Source organism: Corythoichthys intestinalis, chromosome 5 (genome assembly GCF_030265065.1).
Source record: "Corythoichthys intestinalis isolate RoL2023-P3 chromosome 5, ASM3026506v1, whole genome shotgun sequence".
NCBI classification, from domain to species: domain Eukaryota; kingdom Metazoa; phylum Chordata; class Actinopteri; order Syngnathiformes; family Syngnathidae; genus Corythoichthys; species Corythoichthys intestinalis.
The window spans coordinates 60,522,984-60,543,226 of NC_080399.1; the positions used below are offsets into that span (position 1 = coordinate 60,522,984).

Here is a 20,243-nt window from a genome sequence, read left to right on the forward strand (position 1 = left end):
GTGGTCCAAGAATTGACCCTTGAGGGACTCCACACGTGAATTTGGTTCGTTCTGACTGATGGTTTCCGATTGACACAAAGAAATCCCTATCATGTAAATAGGATGTGAACCACTGAAGAATAGTGTCAGTAAGCCCTACCCACTGTTCCAATCTGCTGAGTAGTATGTTGTGATCAACCGTGTCAAATGCGGCGCTGAGATCCAAAAGTAGCAGAACAGATTATTTGCCTGCATCGGTATTCCGACGAATATCATTTAGGACTTTGATAAGCACAGTCTCGGTGCTGTGTTGTGGTCGAAATCCAGACTGAAATGAGTTAAAAAGATTGTTTTGCATCATATAATTCTGGATCTGTTCGAACACAACCCTTTCGATAATTTTCCCCAGGAATGTCAGATTTGATATTGGCCTGTAATTACTAATGGTTGAGGCATCCAGATTAGGTTTTTTTAGGAGAGGTTTTATTACTGCAGTTTTTAAAGTCTGACGAAACTCTCCTGTTTGGAGAGAAGTATTTATAATCTGAAGTATGTCTGGGGCTATGCAATGAAAAACAGTTTTGAAAAAGTTTGAAGGAAGGATGTCAAGGCAGCATGTTGTGGGCTTTAATTTCGACACAATTTCTGTTAAAGTGGCATAGTCCAAGAGGCTAAACTGTCTAAGATTGACGTGGGGGACGTTTTGGGAGGCATTTAGTGTAACATTTGTTAATCTGGAGTTGCACACAGTCTGTCTAATCTTTAGTACTTTGTGTGTAAAGAATGCTGCGAAATTATTACAGGACACCTCAGATGCCAATTCCTGAGGTATTGATGCTTGTGGGTTTGTCAGTTTGTCAACAACAGAAAATAATGTGCGGGTATTGTTAGTGTTTCTACTAATGATCTCTGAAAAATATGACTGTCTAGCATTTTTCAGTTCCTGGTTGTATTTGCGAAGACTCTCTTTGTAGATATCATAAAAAACTAGGAGTTTGTTTTTTCGCCATCTGCGTTCTGCTCGTCTACAAACTTGCTTTTGTTTTATAGCTAGTATGGCATTTCTCCAGGGTGACCTCTTCTTTCTTGACAAAGATTTTGTCTTAATCGGGGCAATAGTGTCAATTACAGTCATCACACTGGAACTGAAACTATTTACAAGTTCTTCCACTGGAGCTATTGTAGGGGTTAATGGTGAGGCATAGGCCTGTGTGAATAACGCACAAGTGTTATCACTTATGTAACGCTTCCTAATCACCTCTGTTTCCCTTTTCAGAGGATGGACAGGGGTGGTCATTTTAAACATAATGCAGTAGTGATCAGACAGAGCAACATCATTCACTGTGACCTCAGAGATGTTAAGACCTTTGGATATTATTAAATCCAGTATGTGCCCTCTGTTATGTGTTGGAACTGTGACATGCTGAGATAAACCAAATGTATCCAAAATATTTAAAAGCTCTATAGCACATCCTTCTTCAGGATTATCAACATGAATGTTAAAGTAACCCACTAGAACAACACAATCAAAGTCCATGCAGACAGAAGACAGCATTTTGGTAAACTCATCAAAAAACATTGTGTTATACTTTGGTGGTCTGTAAAGTGTGACCAAGGCAGCTCTGCAAGGGCTTTTTAGCTGAATGACAATATATTCAAAGGAATCAAACTGACCACATGAAATATTTGTGCATTGTAAACTGTCCCTGATCAGACTGGCAACCCCACCTCCTTTCTTATGGGTTCTTGGCGCACTAAAGAAATTGAAGTTTGTGGGGGTTGCCTCAATCAGAACTGTCGAGCTCTTATCTTTATCTAACCAAGTTTCTGTTAGGAACATCATGTCAAGGTTATGTTTGCTGATAAAATCATTAATTAAGAAAGATTTGCCAGCTAAAGATCTTATATTTAGCAGAGCCAATTGGAGATGCCAGACTGGATTCACTGGTGAGTTTTGGGAATGACATACTATGCTTAACAGGTTGGCAGAGTTAATTGAATGTTTTTTATTTCTCACCAATCTAGCCCTTTTTGTGTTGTTTATCACCACTGGGATTGTTGAGCATACAGACTGTACTCCATAGGGCCCCGGCTTTTGCTGGGACAGAACAGTCTTTGTAATGTTGTCACAGCCTGGACCCGGTGCATATCATATTGGTGTCGCTAACATGGCTTCCTCCATAGAAGGATAATACCGTGTAGTTCCAGAGTTGTAGTGCTTTGGCTTTGCCCCGAGAGAATTCCAGGGGAGGCTGGTTGGTTTATTGCCATCTTCCCCTGGCACCTGTCGGGTGTGACAGGTACAGGGTGGAAGCGAAGACATGAACTTGAGGAGATCAAGAGACTGGTTAACCTTGCTATTTAGATCCATGGAGTCCAGACCAGGTTGACTCATTATTCCATCCAAACTAAGTCGTCGGCGGGGTGGCTTCCGGGACTGTGGGGATTTAGGCCTTGATGAGGCCTTAGCCTGACTGAGTCGGCGGAGTGGTGGCGTCTTGGAGTGTGAGGATTTGGTGCTGGATGGGGCCTTATCCTGGAGTCGGCGGCGTAGTGGCGTCTTGGAGTGTGAGGATTTGGGGCTGGATGGGGCCTTATCCTGGAGTCGGCGGCGTGTTGGCGTCTTGGAGTGTGAGGATTTGGGGCTGGATGGGGCTTTAGCTTGGAGTCGGCGGCGTGTTGGCGTCTTGGAGTGTGAGGATTTGAGGCTGGATGGGGCCTCGTCAGCAGAGGATTGCACGGTCAGGTGGTTCTCCTCCTGTTGAGCTGATGGAGCCGCTTCTTGGGTCTCGTCTGAAGGAGGTCGATCACCTGCTACCAGGGTCTCCTCCCGTTGAGGCAGTGGAGCCTCAGCAGAGGGTTGGTCACAGCCTGGCAGGGCTGGCTTAGTCACTTCTCCTTCAGCGATTGTAGGCTCAATTTTTGGAGGAGACGATCCTGCGTGCTCACCAGCCTCAATGTTTATCAGATGTTTTGGGACAGCTTGCCTCCTTTCCTCGAGATAAGCAGACTGTCTGTGCCTCAAGACATAAAACATGCTGCTGCTTAGTAACCGCACTCCTGACTTATTTAGGTGAAGGCCATCGTTTTTAAAGAGATGCCTGCGCCCTGAAAATATGTTGAAATTGTCAATGAAGTACATCGATTGTCCAGCGCATGTAGCTTTGAGCCATTTGTTGAGCATCATCACTCTGCTGAAACTTTCATCCCCCAGCCTGGGCACGGGTATGGGTCCACTGAAAAACACCTCGGTATTTAAAGTACTGACTTTGTTTATCAGTTCAGTGAAGTCTTGCTTTAAAAGCTCTGATTTTTGCTTCGCAATATCGAGTGCTCCTGTGTGTATTATCAGAGTAGTGGCTGTTGGATGCTGAGCAGCAATGCTCAGGATACTAGCTCTGATATCAGACACAGTTGCTTTATTAAAACAACATACTTTGGTATTGTTCCTACAAAAGTGTTTTATCCCATTCACAGCAATGTCGCCCACTATCAGAGTGCGGGGCCCAGTGGGTCGCTTTCTCTGTAGCCTGTTAGCACATGCATTAGCCTCGTACCTCTCTTTCGAGCTGGGTGTTCCAACTTTCACGGGTTCAGGAGTCTCGGAGAGTGGCGTAAATCTATTTTCCAGTAGAATTCCAGCAGCTTGAGGCACTTTGCTTTGACCCTTTGTTGTTGCCTTGATCTGTGATAATTTCTTTTCTGGTGCCGGAGTAGATGACGCAGTCTTCTGCAGAGGTGGCCATTCCTTTTCATCGTAAATCTGCCAGGGCTGGGTTCTGCCAGGGTCCCGTTGAGTCTCGATGGTGTTTGTTTGCATTCTGTGGGTCCGCTCCCACTCGCTGTTTTGGGAGATCGGCAGAGTGGTTTCATTCCGGAGCTGTCCATTTACCTCCATATTCACTTCAAGCCGGTAGATTTTTGTTTCCAGTACTGCTATCTTCTGGAGCAGTTTGTGGTAATCATCCATTGACAGGGGAGGCATGTTGCTACTTAGCTTCCGTTAGCCGAATTCCTCAGTTCCAGTCGCGATAAGGCAGACTTGTGTTCCAGTAACGACAAAAAAGCCATTTAAAAGGCTCAAAAATGCTCAAAAAGCCTTTGTTTAAATATAAACAAGATTAAAAGAAAATCCCAAGACTTGCTGAGTAATTTAGAGGTGATTAAAAATGATTAAAAAGATGATTGAAGCTTGAGAAGCAGGAGCAAAGCAGAGAGACGTCTGCACAGTAGCGAAGCAGCAGGAGGAGCCATCATATAGCATAGCAAACCAACCATTTTATAGCACTAACGTACCTCAAATGAATGACATCATTTTTATATAAATTTACGACTGATAGAGGGCCAACAAGAGGGCTGGGGTCCTCGTGTCCGATTTAGATATTCCATAGGCACATCGCTTCTAGCCTGGTATACCAGACTCACCGCTGTTCCAGTGGATCAAATTCCCAGGGCGGAGCAAGCCACAGCAAACAGACAGCGGAGTGGACCAATCAGCGACGGGCGGACGTTAGTAAAGGGACGAGGGACTTGCGCGCGGAAGTAGACATACGAGGAGAGCGGAGTTTATTCAACATGGCTAGCGCGAGACAGACTGTTGTCAGTGACTTGTGTCGATGTATTTTTGGTAAATTAATACTGATTTTACCGTGGATTGGAACATATTCTCGGCTCTCCCATTCACCATCCGTGTTCTTGTGGAGACGACTTCAGGAATGACGTTGCTCGTTAAGAACACGTCACGCAAATAAACAAATCTGATTTGACAATTGATTTTGTACTTGCTCGAGAGGCCGTTAATGGGCTGGGTCCCAGACTATTCCCTCAGTGTTTGAAAAATACAGGGAGAACAGTCTGGCCGTGCCAGGCAACATCGCTTCACCATGTTGGATGTCCAAAGCTTGTTGATCCTTTTCATCTTCCATAAAGTTTTGTGGCAGTTGGCGAACTCCAAACTGCCAAATAAATCAATTCAATCAATCCCTGTGCAACTACACAGTAACTGAGCACTAGAGGCAGCACCACGAGTAGGCAAGATTAGCCAGGTGAACAAGATATTGACCAATAAAGTCCACCCCACTCTTGTACAGTAGGTGGCGGTATGCACTTGATGGTTTCTTGCAATCCGCCATTAAGCTCAATTTTGAGCTTGTTAAGCTTCTGTTTACAGTACAGTCAATTTTATTGGTTGTTTTTTCCATTCTGCAAAGTTTTAAAGAAAACTGAGCAGTCAATGGATTTTCTGCTTCTTTCTTTGAATATTGACTCAGATCTCTCTAAGGTGTATGTATTAGGCTTGGACGATAATGGAAAAAACTCTCATTGCGATTTTTGGGAGGTTCGTAATATTGTGATATTAAAACTAGAAGAATTTTCACAAGATAAATTGAATAGCTCTGTTTGGGATAGGCCTGAACAATATTAGACAAAATGAACATCGCGATATATGTTGCCATGGCTCCACACTTATTGCATAGGTTGCACTTGTTGCACCTACCTTTTTCTTAAGGTGCACCAGCATAAAATGTAGGCACACCCACATTTTTCATTGCATCACCTTTAACGCCATACTTTTGATCACTCTTCATAATATTAATATAATTCCGTCATTCATTCATCTTCTGAACCGCTTATCCTTACGAAGGTCGCGGGGGTGCTGGAGCTTAAAACAGCTAACTCCAGGCAGAATGCAACTTGAACAGGTGGCCAGCCAGTCGCAGGGCACATATAGGCACACAACCATTCACGCACACACTCTTACCTACGGATGTTTTTTTTAGATGTGACACGAGCACAAAGAAAACACACGCAGATATGGAAAGAACGTGCAAACTCCAAACGGGAAGGCCCGACCCAGACTTGTACCCACGATCCCGGAACTATGAAGTGGACTGTCCCACTGTGCCACCTTCATAATGTGAATTATTTTTAAACAAGAATAAAGTAGAAAAATGCTTTGTATGTATTAAATGCTTAATTGAGTGAGTCCACTCAAATTCACTCATGCTGCCGAGAACGGTCTCTCACACAATGGATGAGTTGGCACAGCACACTTCAGACTGGGCAGTCTAACGATGATTAACACATTTGTGTCTTTGATTGTAGAGCTACTGAGGCTTCTCAGAACAGATCAAAACTACAAACCTGTCAATCATCATTATCAATAACTACCAAACGCCAGTTGCATTGGTGAACAAGAAAAATAGTTTGGTCGCATTCCCGAGCAGGAGGGAGGGTGAGACGCTGTGGCGCTGTACGAGGATGAAGCAGATAAACATGAATATAGTTTTTAGATTAAAAACCTGATCCTTTTCACCCGATTCCTATCCTCTGAAAAATGACGCGATCTGACCGATTTTTTCTTTATGGGCCATGTTCCGCACCTCCATTGTTGAGGCGGCCGATCAGAGCTGTGGCCGTAAGGTGGTTGGTGCCTGTCGTGGCGGCAATCCCCGAACCCGCTGGTGGACACCAGCGGTAAGGGAGGCCGTCAAGCTGAAGAAGGAGGCCTATCGGGCCTTTTTGGCCTGTGGGACTCCGGAGGCAGCTGACAGGTACCGGCTGGCCAAGCGGACTGCGGCTTCGGCGGTCGCCGAGGCAAAAACTCGGACATGGGAGGAGTTCGGTGAGGCCATGGAAAACGACTTCCGGACGGCTTCGAGGAAATTCTGGTCCACCATCCGGCGTCTGAGGAGAGGAAAGCAGCGCACTATTAACACTGTGTATAGTGAAGATGCTGCACTGCTGACCTCGACTTGGGACGTCGTGAGTCGGTGGAGAGAATACTTCGAAGCCCTCCTCAATTCCACCGACACGCCTTCCTTTGAGGAAGCAGAGTCTGGGGACTCTGAGGTGGGCTCTTCGATCTCTGGGGTTGAAGTCACTGAGGCGGTTGGTAAGCTCCTCGGTGGCAAGGCCCCGGGGGTGGATGAGATCCGCCCAGAGTTCCTAAAGGCTCTGGATGTTGTAGGGCTGTCATGGCTGACACGCCTCTACAACATCGCGTGGACATCGGGGACAGTGCCTCTTGATTGGCAGACCGGAGGGTGTGTTCCAATTATAGAGGAATCAAACTCCTCAGCCTCCCCGATAAAGTCTATTCAGGGGTGCTGGAGAGGAGGGTCCGTCGGGAAGTCGAATCTTGGATTCAGGAGGAGCAGTGTGGTTTTCGTCCCGGCCGTGGAACAGTGGACCAGCTCTACACCCTCAGCAGGGTCCTCGAGGGTGCATGTGAGTTCGCCCACCCAGTCTACATGTGTTTTGTGGATTTGGAGAAGGCGTTCGACCGTGTGCCTAGGGGAATCCTGTGGAGGGTGCTCCGGGAGTACGGGGTACCGATCCCCTTGGTAAGGGCTGTTCGGTCCCTGTACGACCGGTGTCAGAGTCTGGTCCGCATTGCCGGCAGTAAGTCGAATTCGTTCCCAGTGAGGATTGGACTCCGCCAAGGCTGCCCTTTGTCACCGATTCTGTTCATAATTTTTATGGACAGAATTTCTAGGCGCAGCCGAAGCGTTGAGGGTTTCCGGTTTGGTGACCTCAGCATTGCATCTCTGCTTTTTGCAGATGATTTGGTGCTGTTGGCTTCATCAAGCCATGACCTCAAACTCTCACTGGGAAGGTTCGCAGCCGAGTGTGAAGCGGTTGGGATGAAGATCAGCACCTCCAAATCCGAGACCATGGTCCTCAGCCGGAAAAGGGTGGCATGCCCTCTCCGGGTCGGGGATGAGATCCTGCCCCAAGTGGAGGAGTTCAAGTATCTTGGGGTCTTGTTCACGAGTGAGGGTGGGAGGGAGCGGGAGATTGACAGGCGGATCGGTGCAGCGTCTGCAGTGATGCAGACTCTGCACCGGTCCGTTGTGGTGAAGAAGGAGCTGAGCCAAAAGGCGAAGCTCTCGATTTACCAGTCGATCTATGTTACTACCCTCACCTATGGTCACGAGCTGTGGGTCTTGACCGAAAGAACAAGATCCCGGATACAAGCGGCCGAAATGAGTTTCCTCCGCAGGGTGTCCGGGCTCTCCCTTAGAGACAGGGTGAGAAGCTCGGTCATCCGGGAGGGGCTTGGTGTCGAGCCGCTACTCCTCCGCGTTGAGAGGAGCCAGTTGAGGTGGCTCGGGCATCTGGTTCGGATGCCTCCTGGACGCCTCCCTGGAGAGGTGTTCCGGGCATGTCCCACCGGCAGGAGGCCCCGGGGTCGACCCAGGACACGCTGGAGACACTATGTCACTCGGCTGGACTGGGAACGCCTTGGAATCCCGCCGGAGGAGCTGGCTGAAGTGGCTGGGGAGAGGGAAGTCTGGGCTTCCCTGCTAAAGCTGCTGCCATCGCAACCCGACCCCGGACTAAGCGGAAGATAATGGATGGATGGATGACCGATTTCCAATCACGTGATCGGATCGGGGACATCCCTAAAGTATGTAATGCCATTTAATCCAGGCTTGCTGTATTTAAAGGGATTCCGGATCTGCACACTTGCTGTTTTTATGAAGTAAAACAAAAGTTAACATGTTAAAAAACTGACCCAAACAACTATTTTCCTCCCGATTAGTCAGCAGACTTTTTTTAACGATTAGTCAACTAATCTGGTAATTCATTATTTATTCATTGACAATCAGATTTTTCATAAAGGGTATCTTTTTAAAGCTATTTTTACCGTAGAATCTGAATTCTGAAGTATGTGAGATGAACTCCCGAAATCATTATTTATGGTATGTTGAACATTACGTGTTTTTATTTTGAAATGATCACCGGAAGTACGTTCGTTAAACCGCTAATCGCAAGCTTTATATTCTGAAAAAAAAGTGCACTTTTCGTCATTGCAAGTGGAGTCAATAATGGATTTTTTTTTTTTTCCTTTTGCAAATGCTGTTAACCAAAGATTTTTTGTGTTTGAAGTGTCACCTTTTAACTGCAAGTTTGCGCTTTGGAGAAGACTGCCAAGTAGGTTGCTTAATGTCTTTTTTCCCCATTAGCCTCAATGTAGCAATGCTAATGTGTACAGTGTTTATTATGGATGTGTTTGCTTATTTTGTATGTCTGAACTTTAATTCTACGGCGTGTTGATGACCAATAAACATCTGTAAAAAGGAACTGGAGTCTAATATGCCACCAACATGCACATTTACATTAGGGTGGGGAATCTCTGGCATGAAGCCGATTCGATATGCATCTAGATACACAGGTTACGATTCGATTAAAAAACAATACATTTTTAATAGGACTGTCAAACGATTAAAATTTTTAATCGAGTTAATCACAGCTTAAAAATTAATTAATCGTAATTAATCGTAAGTCAAACCATCTCTAAAATATACCATATTTTCCTGTAAATTATTGTTGGAATGGAAAGATAAGACAAGACGGATATATACATTCAACATACTGTACATAAGCACTGTATTTGTTTATTATAACAATAAATCCACAAGATGGCATTAACATTATTAACATTCTTTCTGTGAAAGGGATCCACGGATAGAAAGACTTCTAATCCTTAAAAAGATCAATGTGAGTACAAGTTATAGTAATTTTATAGTAAAACCCCTTTTGTATGTTTTCGTTTTAATAAAATTTGTAAAATTTTCAATCAAAAAATAAAATAATAGCTTGCCATTGTGGAGGGTGGTGACTGAAATACACCACAAGGTGTCAAGGGCGGATTTTAAATTAATTAGAGATCCAGCCAAGTTTTTCTAGTGCATTTTGCCCCTCGACTGACGCCGTAGTTTCCGGGTTCATTGTACCTTACGTTCATTTGAGTGTTGACTTCACAACGTACGAGACCGCTGATAGTTTGTATATTGTGACTAAATATTGCCATCTAGTGTATTTGTTGAGCTAAACGAAATGTTTGAATAGAGTTTGACCAAAGTCTGAGTATTATTTTGCATAGCTATTTGGATTGGGAATGCCAGTTCTCTTTGCATTAAGCGCTTTTCTTTTTGTGAATTTTTTTTTTTTGAGAGATAGGAATACTATTTTTGTTGTGCTTTCAGTAAATGATACTGTAGGGACTCAACTGTTCCGCCCGAATGCATGATGGGAGGTTGGGCAACCATGACTGTCAGTGGTGGCTCCAAATGTTATATCTTCTCTGCGTTGTGTTCAATACAGGGTGTTAAGCTCGCCACAAAAGTTATAATTGTTGTGGAAGAGATGCCAAAGCTTATGCCAACAAATAGAGCAGCCCCAATGAATGCCTGTGTCCACTTCACTCGCTTGTCTCTGCCTCTTAGCTCTCAATATACATACAACTGCACCATAGTAGTCTGTTTGCGGCAATACATGAGTGGGTCATTCCGCGCAAGCGTCAAATGCGTTAAATATTTTAACGTGATTAATTTTAAAAAATTGATTACTGCCTGTTAACGCAATAAATTTGACAGCCCTTAATTTTTAAGGGCGAGCGATACAATTTGATACAGTTTAAGAACGATACGGTTCGATAAAATGTGAAAACGATACGATAGTAAACATTTGTTTTGTCTGTTCTTACAGCTTTTTAAACATATAACAAAAACATTTCTAATAGCAAAATTAAACAACAAAATTTCATACCAATGCATGTTTTTTTTTTTTTTTATGAAAAAAAAAATAAGGCTTACTAAATGACTATCATTTTGTTGGATGGGATTGATAATAAAATAAAACTCCAGTGACAGACAACAATGAAGTGCAGTAATTCAATCACTATTTCCTGGTGTTTTGAACACAAGGGGTACAACTTTCAACGTAAACATCTTACAAACTAAATATAATAATTATATGCAGCAGCTTTAGGAAAAATTAATCAAACCTGCTAGTGTTATCATCATAAATAATTAATAAATTATGCTTTACCACTAGTATAATTGGGGGAGTAAAAACATGGCATTTTAGACAGACAGGTCAATAATCATTACTTTAACCTAATTCATAGCAAAGTCATACTTATGCCTGTGCTTCCACATTTTTTTATTCGTCATCACTGTCCATATCTTTTTTGAAGGCCAGATTTTTCTTGAGGAAGATCCACATGTTCATGTTTAAGTAGACTGCGTTTCGTGGAAACAAAATCTCCAGCGGGTCGTGCTGCCCTTTCCACCATTGTAGTGGGTTATTTTTCAGGGTTAAAAACTCACGATCTCTGTACCGCTTCACACTTCACACTAAATCAGTCCCATACAGATCTGGGTGCCTTCCTCACTTCAAAGTCCGACTTTTGTTTTCCTGGTGCATTGAAAATCAATCGCTGCACGTCACTGGCGTCGGTGCTCAAACTGTCCATTGTTTTAGCATGTTGCTTCGTTGCCACTACTAGTTTAGCTTTGGGCTGTGAAGAAAATGCTACGGAGCATGCGTTACTCATTTCATTAGCTCTCGCGTTGCTTGGACACGCCCATGATGATCGGGTACTGACGGCGACTCTGATTTTTCTCTGATAGAGTGATTGGAACAGATACTTCTTTGTCACAAAAAAATATTCATGAAGTTTGGTTATTTTATAACTTTATTATTGGTGAAAAGAAAAAAGCGATCAAATCTGCTGGGTCAAAAATATACATACAGCAGCACTAATATTTGGTAACATGTCCCTTGGCCATTTTCACTTCAATTAGGCGCTTTTGGTAGCCATTCACAAGCTTCTGGCAAGCTTCTGGTTGAATCTTTGACCATTCCTCTTGACAGAATTGGTGCAGTTCAGTTAAATTTGATGGCTTTCTGACATGGACTTGTTTCTTCAGCATTGTCCACAAGTTCTCAATGGGGTTTAAGTCAGGACTTTGGGAAGGCCATTCAAAAACCTTAATTCTAGCCTGATTTAGCCATTCCATTACCACTTTTGATGTGTGTTTGGGGTCATTGTCCTGTTGGAACACCCAACTGCGCCCAAGACCCAATCTTCGGGCTGATGACGTTAGGTTATCTTGAAGAATTTGAAGGTAATCCTCTTTCTTCATGATCCCATTTACTTTTAAAGGCCTCACCTTTTCTCCTCCAAACATATTGCTGGGCATTGTGGCCAAACAGCTCAATTTTTGTTTTGTCTGACCACAGAACTTTCCTCCAGAAGGTCTTATCTTTATCCAAGTGATCAGCAGCAAACTTCAGTCGAGCCTTAAGGTGCCGCTTTTGGAGCAAGGGCTTCCTTCTTGCACGGCAGCCTCTCAGTCCATGGAGATGCAAAACACGCTTGACTGTGGACACTGACACCTGTGTTCCAGCAGCTTCTAATTCTCGGCAAATCTGCTTTTTGGTGATTCTCGGTTGAATCTTCACCCTTCTGACCAATTTTCTCTCAGCAGCCGGTGATAGCTTACGTTTTCTTCCTGATCGTGGCAGTGACAAAACAGTGCCATGCACTTTATACTTACAAACAATTGTTTGCACTGTTGCTCTTGGGACCTGCATCTGCTTTGAAATGGCTCCAAGTGACTTTCCTGACTTGTTCAAGTCAATGATTCGCTTTTTCAGATCCATGTATGTATATTTTTGACCCAGCAGATTTGAACTTTTTCTGTTAACCCATAATAAAGTCATAAAAGAACCAAACTTCATGAATGTTTTTTGTGACGAAGAAGTATCTGTTCCAATCACTCTATCGGAGAAAAATCAGAGTTGTAGAAATAACTGGAAACGCAAGAGAGCCATGACATTATGTTCTTCACGAGTGTATGTAAACTTTCGACCACAACTGTATGTACATACATACATACATACATACATACATACATACATATGTATACATACATATATTTATGTACATACATACATACATACATACGTATAGATAGATAGATAGATAGATAGATAGATAGATAGATAGATAGATAGATAGATAGATAGATAGATAGATAGATAGATAGATAGATAGATAGATAGATAGATAGATAGATAGATAGATAGATAGATAGATAGATAGATAGATAGATAGATAGATAGATATGTATATACATACATATATATGTGTGTATGTAGGGGTATCTAGGGCTTTCAAATGATTAAAATTTTTAATCGAGTTAATCACAGCTTAAAAATTAATCGCAATTCAAACCATCTATAAAATATGCCATATTTTTCTGTAAATTATTGTTGGAATGGAAAGATAAGACACAAGACAGATATATACATTCAACATACTGTACATAAGTACTGTATTTGTTTATTATAACAATAAATCAACAAGATGGCATTAACATTAAAATTCTGTTAAAGTGATCCATGGATAGAAAGACTTGTAGTTCTTAAAAGATAAGCGTTAGTGCAAGTTATAGAAATTTTATATTAAAACCCCACTAAATGTTTTCGTTTTGATAAAATTTGTAAAATTTTCAATCAAAAAATAAACTAGTAGCTTGCCATTGTTGATGTCAATAATTACATGACATCAGTGCTTCTCAGTTATTTTCTGTTACGCCCCCCCAAGCAAGACGTAAATGTTTCGCGCCCCCCCCAAACTCTCTGCCGCCACTGTAAATAGTATTATTTGTCTATAAAATTACTATTATAAATACGCATCTGCCTAACATTGTGTCCTTTTTTTCTAATAAAGAAAAAAAGTAACAGATCAACTTATAATAAAGTATAACTTTATTAACATTGTTTTGTTTGTAACAGAGAAGACTTGACGTGCATCAATTTGCCTGAATTAAAAAAAAAAAAAGTCACATTCAAACTGTGAAAATACACTCAAGGTACATTTTTGACCATTTGATACAGAAAAATAAAATGTAATAAAATCCGTAAATAATAACAAATTCAAATTGATTAGAAAAATTTACTCATGAGGACAATATGCCAAACAATTTGACCGAAAAAACAAAAATGAATAAAGGAAAAAAAGAGTGTCCTTGGACAGAAGGACAGTTTTTATTTTTGCTGCTCACACTCAGTATTACCTCCTTTGCAATGGTGTGGAGTCATTTTGCAATGAGCATGCTAACAATGCTCACTGGTTTACTGATATAACACTGACAAAGCAGGACTATTGTTGGCAATATTCGGCACGTTTTCGCTGAAAAACAATCAAGCGGCTTATCAATGAGATTGGGGTCGAATGTCTTTAAGTGGCGTCTTAATTGATTTGGCTTCTGGCAGTCCGCTATTATTATTTTCAGACACAGTAAACAGTAGTCTTTCCTCATCATCCCACTGTGCTAAAAGTCAAAGCTAGAAGGCAAACGGCACGAAAAAAAACGCATTCTCGGCGGCCGAGGTAGAACCGGAGGCGAGGGTGGTCGTCGTGACGATCCAAAGCCAAAAATGGCACTTCTCGGGCGGCGACGTGAGAACCGGACAAGACAGTGGGTCGCTGCGTGAGTGAGTCCGGTCGGAAAACGGCTTTCGAAAACGGCGGCGGCGCACTGCTCTTCGTATCTGTTTTCTGTGTGCTGACTCTGAGTGCTCTTCCTTAGTTCAAAAATACTGCACGCACTCTGAAATGAGAGCGCCACTGCCACCCACTGGGTGGATGTGCAAGTACACTTTATTCCAGTCCGGCAAAAAAAAAAAAAAAAAGCATGTTCCCCGAGGACACATGCGCCCCCCCTGGCATCGCTCTGCGCCCCCCCAGGGGGGCGCGCCCCACTATTTGAGAAGTACTGCATTACATTATGGTGCTTAAACCCATAAAATCCGTTGCACCAAAGCGCCAGCAGAGGGAGACAAAAAACACAAGTAACAAGTGGACATGACACTGTTGTGTCATTTTAATCTGTTTGAGAAGGGCATGTGCGTTAATTGCATCAAATATTTTAATGTGATTAATTTTAAAAATTAATTACCGCCCGTTAACGCGATAATGTTCACAGCCCTAGTATATACACATATTTTTTTATACTTTGGGGGAAAAAAAGTGAAAAAACATGTCTTACATGTATCTCTTTCCAATGTTAAATCTGAATGAATACATTGAACACACAATTTTATTTTTTTCCTTCAATGGTGGGAAAAAGTTCAGGAGTTTCACCTTCTCCAGCCATCATGTAGCAGAGCCAACTGACTCTGAGCTACAACCAGTTGGGGAGGGTTGAACCTTGCAGCTGCAAGCGAGGGGATTTTTCCCTGCATTTATGGTACACAAAGAATAGCTAATATCTTAGGGACGGAATGACAGAATGTTTTTGAGGTTTTAAAACCTTGACGTTTTCATACCACGGTATACCTTGAAACCAGTTATCGGCACATGCCTAGTCGGGACACCTTTAGATGGCAATGTTCAAATGACATATTATGCAGGCCTAGTATCTAATTATGTGTTATTTATGTATATATTACATTTTTGCATCAGGAGAAAATACTTTTTTTTTTATACTTGTAAATTTTAAAGCAAGTACTTTTACTTGAGTACATTTTTTTCTTGGATACTTGTACTTTTACTTAAGTAATTTTTTTGCACTTGTATCTGTACTTTTACTTAAGTATTAAAAGATAAATAATTAAATAAATAAAAAGTTTTTAAAAAGAATACACTACTTTTTCAACCGCGGTTAACAACGGTTTCTTGGACATATGATTGGTTGATGGCCGTTTAGGAGGCAGAGTTTGCAAAATGTCAATTATGTTCACTAGTACAGGTAGTTTTTGTTTACACGCCACTGCTTGTATATGTGTCATTTAGTACATACTTCCACATGAGTCTTTTACACCTCCAGCCTTTCTCTGCTGTTGCTCTCCCTGTTTCAACAAAATAATAATTTGTTCATTATATAAATATTCTTTTGTGCCATTCTTTGTAGATTTTAGAATTCTTATTTATGCTGAGTAACAAAGCCGGCTTTCACATCTAGACTGCTGAAGCAGGAAATGCAAATAACTTAATGAGACATTGCCGAGTTGGACGGGGCCCAGTGACGTTAAATGATGACATTGCGCAAGCTTTGAAAATATGCGTCGCATATATTTTTGTCCTTTTCGCCATCTGCAGACCTTGCATTGATAGAATTGCCACATGAAAAGCTTGCTGTGGCTAAAAGCAAAAGCAGCCTTGTTTATTACTCAAGGTCATTGCTGTCAGCTTTATCATATTGTCTCACCCGAGAGGGAAAAAATACTTCCTCTCGCTATTTAAAGTATAGTATACTTTGCAGCTCGCAAAAATAAAAGGCATTTTAATTGGAACGACTTCACCTACCTTCCACGTCGAAGCGATCCTACAACCGCCCCACAGTAGCCAATTTTGAAATGATTCTTATCATTTGATCATGCCTTCAGCAGTGCCGAACGGAGACAAAGTCGATAAGAGTGTTGACCGTAACAGCCACAAAGCTTTTATAGTTCCTCTATCTGGCTATACAAGGAAGTGAAGTCAACTTGCAGTATGTTTAAGCCTGAATGTTTAAAAAGAAGAAAAAAAAAAAGGAGAAAAAAAAGTCCGGAAGGAAAGGCGATATGTATGAAAACTAACTAAAGAGATGCTTCGGACCACAGTGTGCAGTGTGTTAATGCGCAGGTGTAATTGTACAGTACATACAATTTCAATTCAGTAAGAAAATGTGGTAAAATATTAACACATTTTCTTGTGAACAGTTCAGAACAGAAAACAGTACATTGTGGCCAAATATATATATATATATATATATATATATATATATATATATATATATATATATATATATATATATATATATATATATATATATATATATATATATATATATATATATATATATATATATATATATATATATATTAATCTTATGCTGGGACAGGCAATTATTTGAAACCTGGCGCCATATGAAAAATATTTACTGTGATCAGGGGTCGGATCAACAATAACTTAAACTCTTTTTATAGTCATAATTTTATTCAGTAGTTTATATATATTTTATTTATTTATATATTTTAATTACATGATACTTGGGTTATTTTATAGGCCATTTGTGTCCCAAATAACTAATATAAATTGAAAATAATAAATAATAAACATAATTGTTATACTTTTATTGTCCTGGATAAACCACCTATAATCATGTGTTGTTTTTGAATTAAAATATATGATATAAATTAACCCCCAGATGCAAATATGGGTCAATAATGACCCATGAATTAATTGGTTCTGGAAGTAGTTTTGTAACCTGAAAAATCTGTAAGTAGAGACACGTTTTCCATGTAGGCTAAATGCCTGAATCCGTTCCAAGACCCCCCAAAATTCAAACATAAGTCTTTTCTAATGCATAAAAATGCATTAAACCATGTAACAAATACATGTCACGATTATTGCACACTAAACATAAAGTCAGTTGTGCATAATGCATAAAAAAAACAATCATGGTTAGGTCAAAAGAGCTGTCTGAAGACCTGCGATCAAGGATTGTTAATATGTATAAAGCTGGGAAAGGATACAAAAGCATCTCTAAAAGTCTGGATGTTCATCAATCGACCGTCAGAGATGTTGTCTACAAATGGAGACAGTTGGCCGTCTACCAAAGATGACGCCAAGAGTTCAGCGAAGAATAGTCAGAGAGGTAAAAAAGAACCATAGAGTGTCTGCTAAAGACTTACAGAAATCACTGTCGCAGTCTAATATCTCTATGCACTCATCAACTATATGTAAAACTATGGACAAGAATGGTGTTCATGTGAGGATTCCACTGAGGAAGCCACTGCTGTCTGAAAAAAACATTGTTGCTCGTTTAATGTTTGCAAAAAGGCACTTGGACACTCCACAGACGTTTGGGCAAAATATTTTGTGGAATGATGAAACCAAAGTTGAATTGTTTGGGAGTAACACACAACGTCATGTGTGGAGGAAAAATGGAATAGCTCACTAACATCAACACCTAATATCCACTGTGAAGTGTGGTGGAGGGAGCATCATAATTTGGGGCTGTTTTGCTGCCTCAGGGCTTGGATGACTTGCAATCAGTAATGGAAGAATGAATTCAAAAGTTTATCAGGATGTTTCGCAGGAAAACCTGAGGCCGTCTGTCAGACAGTTGAAGCTAAAAAGAGGATGGATGCTGCAACAAGACAATGATCCAAAACACAGAAGTAAATCAACTTCAGAATGATTTCAAAAGAACAAAATACACGTTCTGGAGTGGCCAAGTCAAAGTCCAGACTTAAACCCTGTTGAGATGCTGTGGCATGACCTAAATACAGCGATTCATGCCAGACATCCCAGGAATCTGACTGAACTACAGCAGTTCTGTAGGAAAAAAATGGGGCAAGATTAGTCCTGATCTATATGCCAGACTAATCTGCAGCTGCATTAAGTGTTTGGTTGAAGTTATTGCTGCCAGAGGGGGTCCACAAAATATTAAATGTGATAGTTCACCCCCTCCGTGAGTCATCACCTTATCGTGGTGGAGGGGTTTGCGTGTCCCAATGATCCTAGGAGCTATGTTGTCTGGGGCTTTAAGCCCCTGGCAGGGTCACCCATGGCCATGGTCCTAGGTGAGGGGCCAGACAAAGCATGGCTCAAAAAGACCCCTATGATGAGTAAAACAAATGAGCTCAAGTTTCCCTTGCCCAGACGCGGGTTACCGGGGCCCCCCTCTGGAGCCAGGCCTGGAGGTGGGGCTCGAAGGCAAGCGTCTGGTAGCGTCTGTCCCCATGGGGCCCGGCCAGGCACAGCCCAAAAAGGCAACATGGGTTCCCCTTTCCATGGACTCACCACCTGTGGGATGGGCCATAGGGGTCGGGTGCGTATGGAGTTGGGCGCCAGCCAAAGGCGGGGGCCTTGGCGGTCCGACCCCCAGCTGCAGAAGCTAACTCATGGGACATGGAATGTCACCTCTCTGGCAGGGAAGGAGCCCGAGCTGGTGTGCGAAGCAGAGAAGTTCCGACTAGATATAGTCAGACACTCCTCCACACACAGCTTGGGTTCTGGTACCAATCCTCTCGAGAGGGGTTGGACTCTCTTTCACTCTGGAGTTGCCCACGGTGAGAGGCGCCGAGCAGGTATGGGCATACTTATTGCCCCCCGGCTTGGCGAGAGGGTAGCTTTCCTCCGCCTTCGGGTGAGGGGACGGGTTCTGACTGTGGTTTGTGCTTACGCACCAAACAGCAGTCCAGAGTACCCACCCTTTTTAGAGTCCTTGGAGGGTGTGCTGGAGAGCGCCCCCTCTGGGGACTCCCTCGTTCTTCTGGGGGACTTCAACCCTCACGTGGGCAATGACAGTGAGACCTGGAGGGGCGTAATTGGGAGGAACGGCCCCCCCGATCCGAACCCGAGTGGTGTTTTGTTATTGGACTTCTGTGCTCGTCACAGTTTGTCCATAACAAACACCATGTTCAAACATAACGGGGTCCATATGTGTACTTGGCACCAGGACACCCTAGGCCGCAGTTCGATGATCGACTTTGCAATTGTATCATCGGACTTGCGGCCGCATATTTTGGACACTCGGGTGAAGAGATCGGCGGAGCTGTCAACTGATCACCACCTGGTGGTGTGTTGGCTCCGATGGCGGGGGAAGATGCTGGCCAGACATGGCAGGCCCAAACGTATTGTGAGGGTCTGCTGGGAACGTCTGGCAGAATCCCCTGTCAGAAAGAGCTTTAACACCCACCTCCGGCAGAACTTCTCCCTTGTCCTGGGGGAGGTGGGGGACATTGAGTCCGAGTGGGCCATGTTCCGCACCTCCATTGTTGAGGCGGCCGATCGGAGTTGTGGCCGTAAGGTAGTTGGTGCCTGTCGTGGCGGCAATCCCCGAACCCGCTGGTGGACACCAGCGGCATGGGATGCTGTCAAGCTGAAGAAGGAGGCCTACCGGGCCTTTTTGGCCTGTGGGACTCCGGAGGCAGCTGACATGTACCGGCTGGCCAATTCAATTCAATTCAATTCAATTCAATTTGTATAGCCCTCAATCACAACAGAGGTCTCAAAGGGCTTTACAGAGGCAATATGATACACAATTAGAAATGAAGCAACAAAGATGAATAGATACAGTTCAAGTCCTGGGTATCCCCCAAGCGGATTGCAGCTTCGGCGGTCGCCGAGGCAAAAACTCGGACATGGGAGGAGTTTGGCGAGGCCATGGAAAAAGACTTCCGGACGGCTTCGAGGAAATTCTGGTCCACCATCCGGCGTCTGAGGAGAGGAAAGCAGTGCACCATTAGCACTGTGTATAGTGAAGATGGGGTACTGCTGACCTCGACTCGGGATGTCGTGAGTCGGTGGGGAAAATACTTCGAAGACCTCCTCAATTCCACCGACACGCCTCTCTTGGAGGGACCAGAGTCTGGGAACTCCGAGGTGGGCTCTCCAATCCATTGGGTTGAAGTCACAGAGGTTGTTGGAAAGCTCCTTGGTGGCAAGGCCCCGGGGGTCCATGAGATCC

The 20,243-nt window shown here is 42.8% G+C and overlaps 1 protein-coding gene across 2 annotated transcripts in view; it reads right to left on the reverse strand.

Annotated features, from left to right (window-relative positions):
• plcg2 (phospholipase C, gamma 2) overlaps positions 1-16,234 on the reverse strand; it is a 100,171-nt gene extending 83,937 nt beyond the window's left edge. Inside the window, exons 1-2 of one of the 2 annotated variants that reach the window (XM_057836918.1) lie at positions 16,091-16,203; positions 15,585-15,633 (exon numbers count right to left, since the gene is read on the reverse strand). The gene's annotated coding sequence lies outside the window, so the exon portion shown is untranslated. Of the gene's footprint in view, positions 1-15,584; positions 15,634-16,090 lie in introns of both variants that reach the window. The other variant, XM_057836917.1, reaches the window with a different exon arrangement.
• Between the last annotated feature and the right edge of the window lie 4,009 nt (positions 16,235-20,243).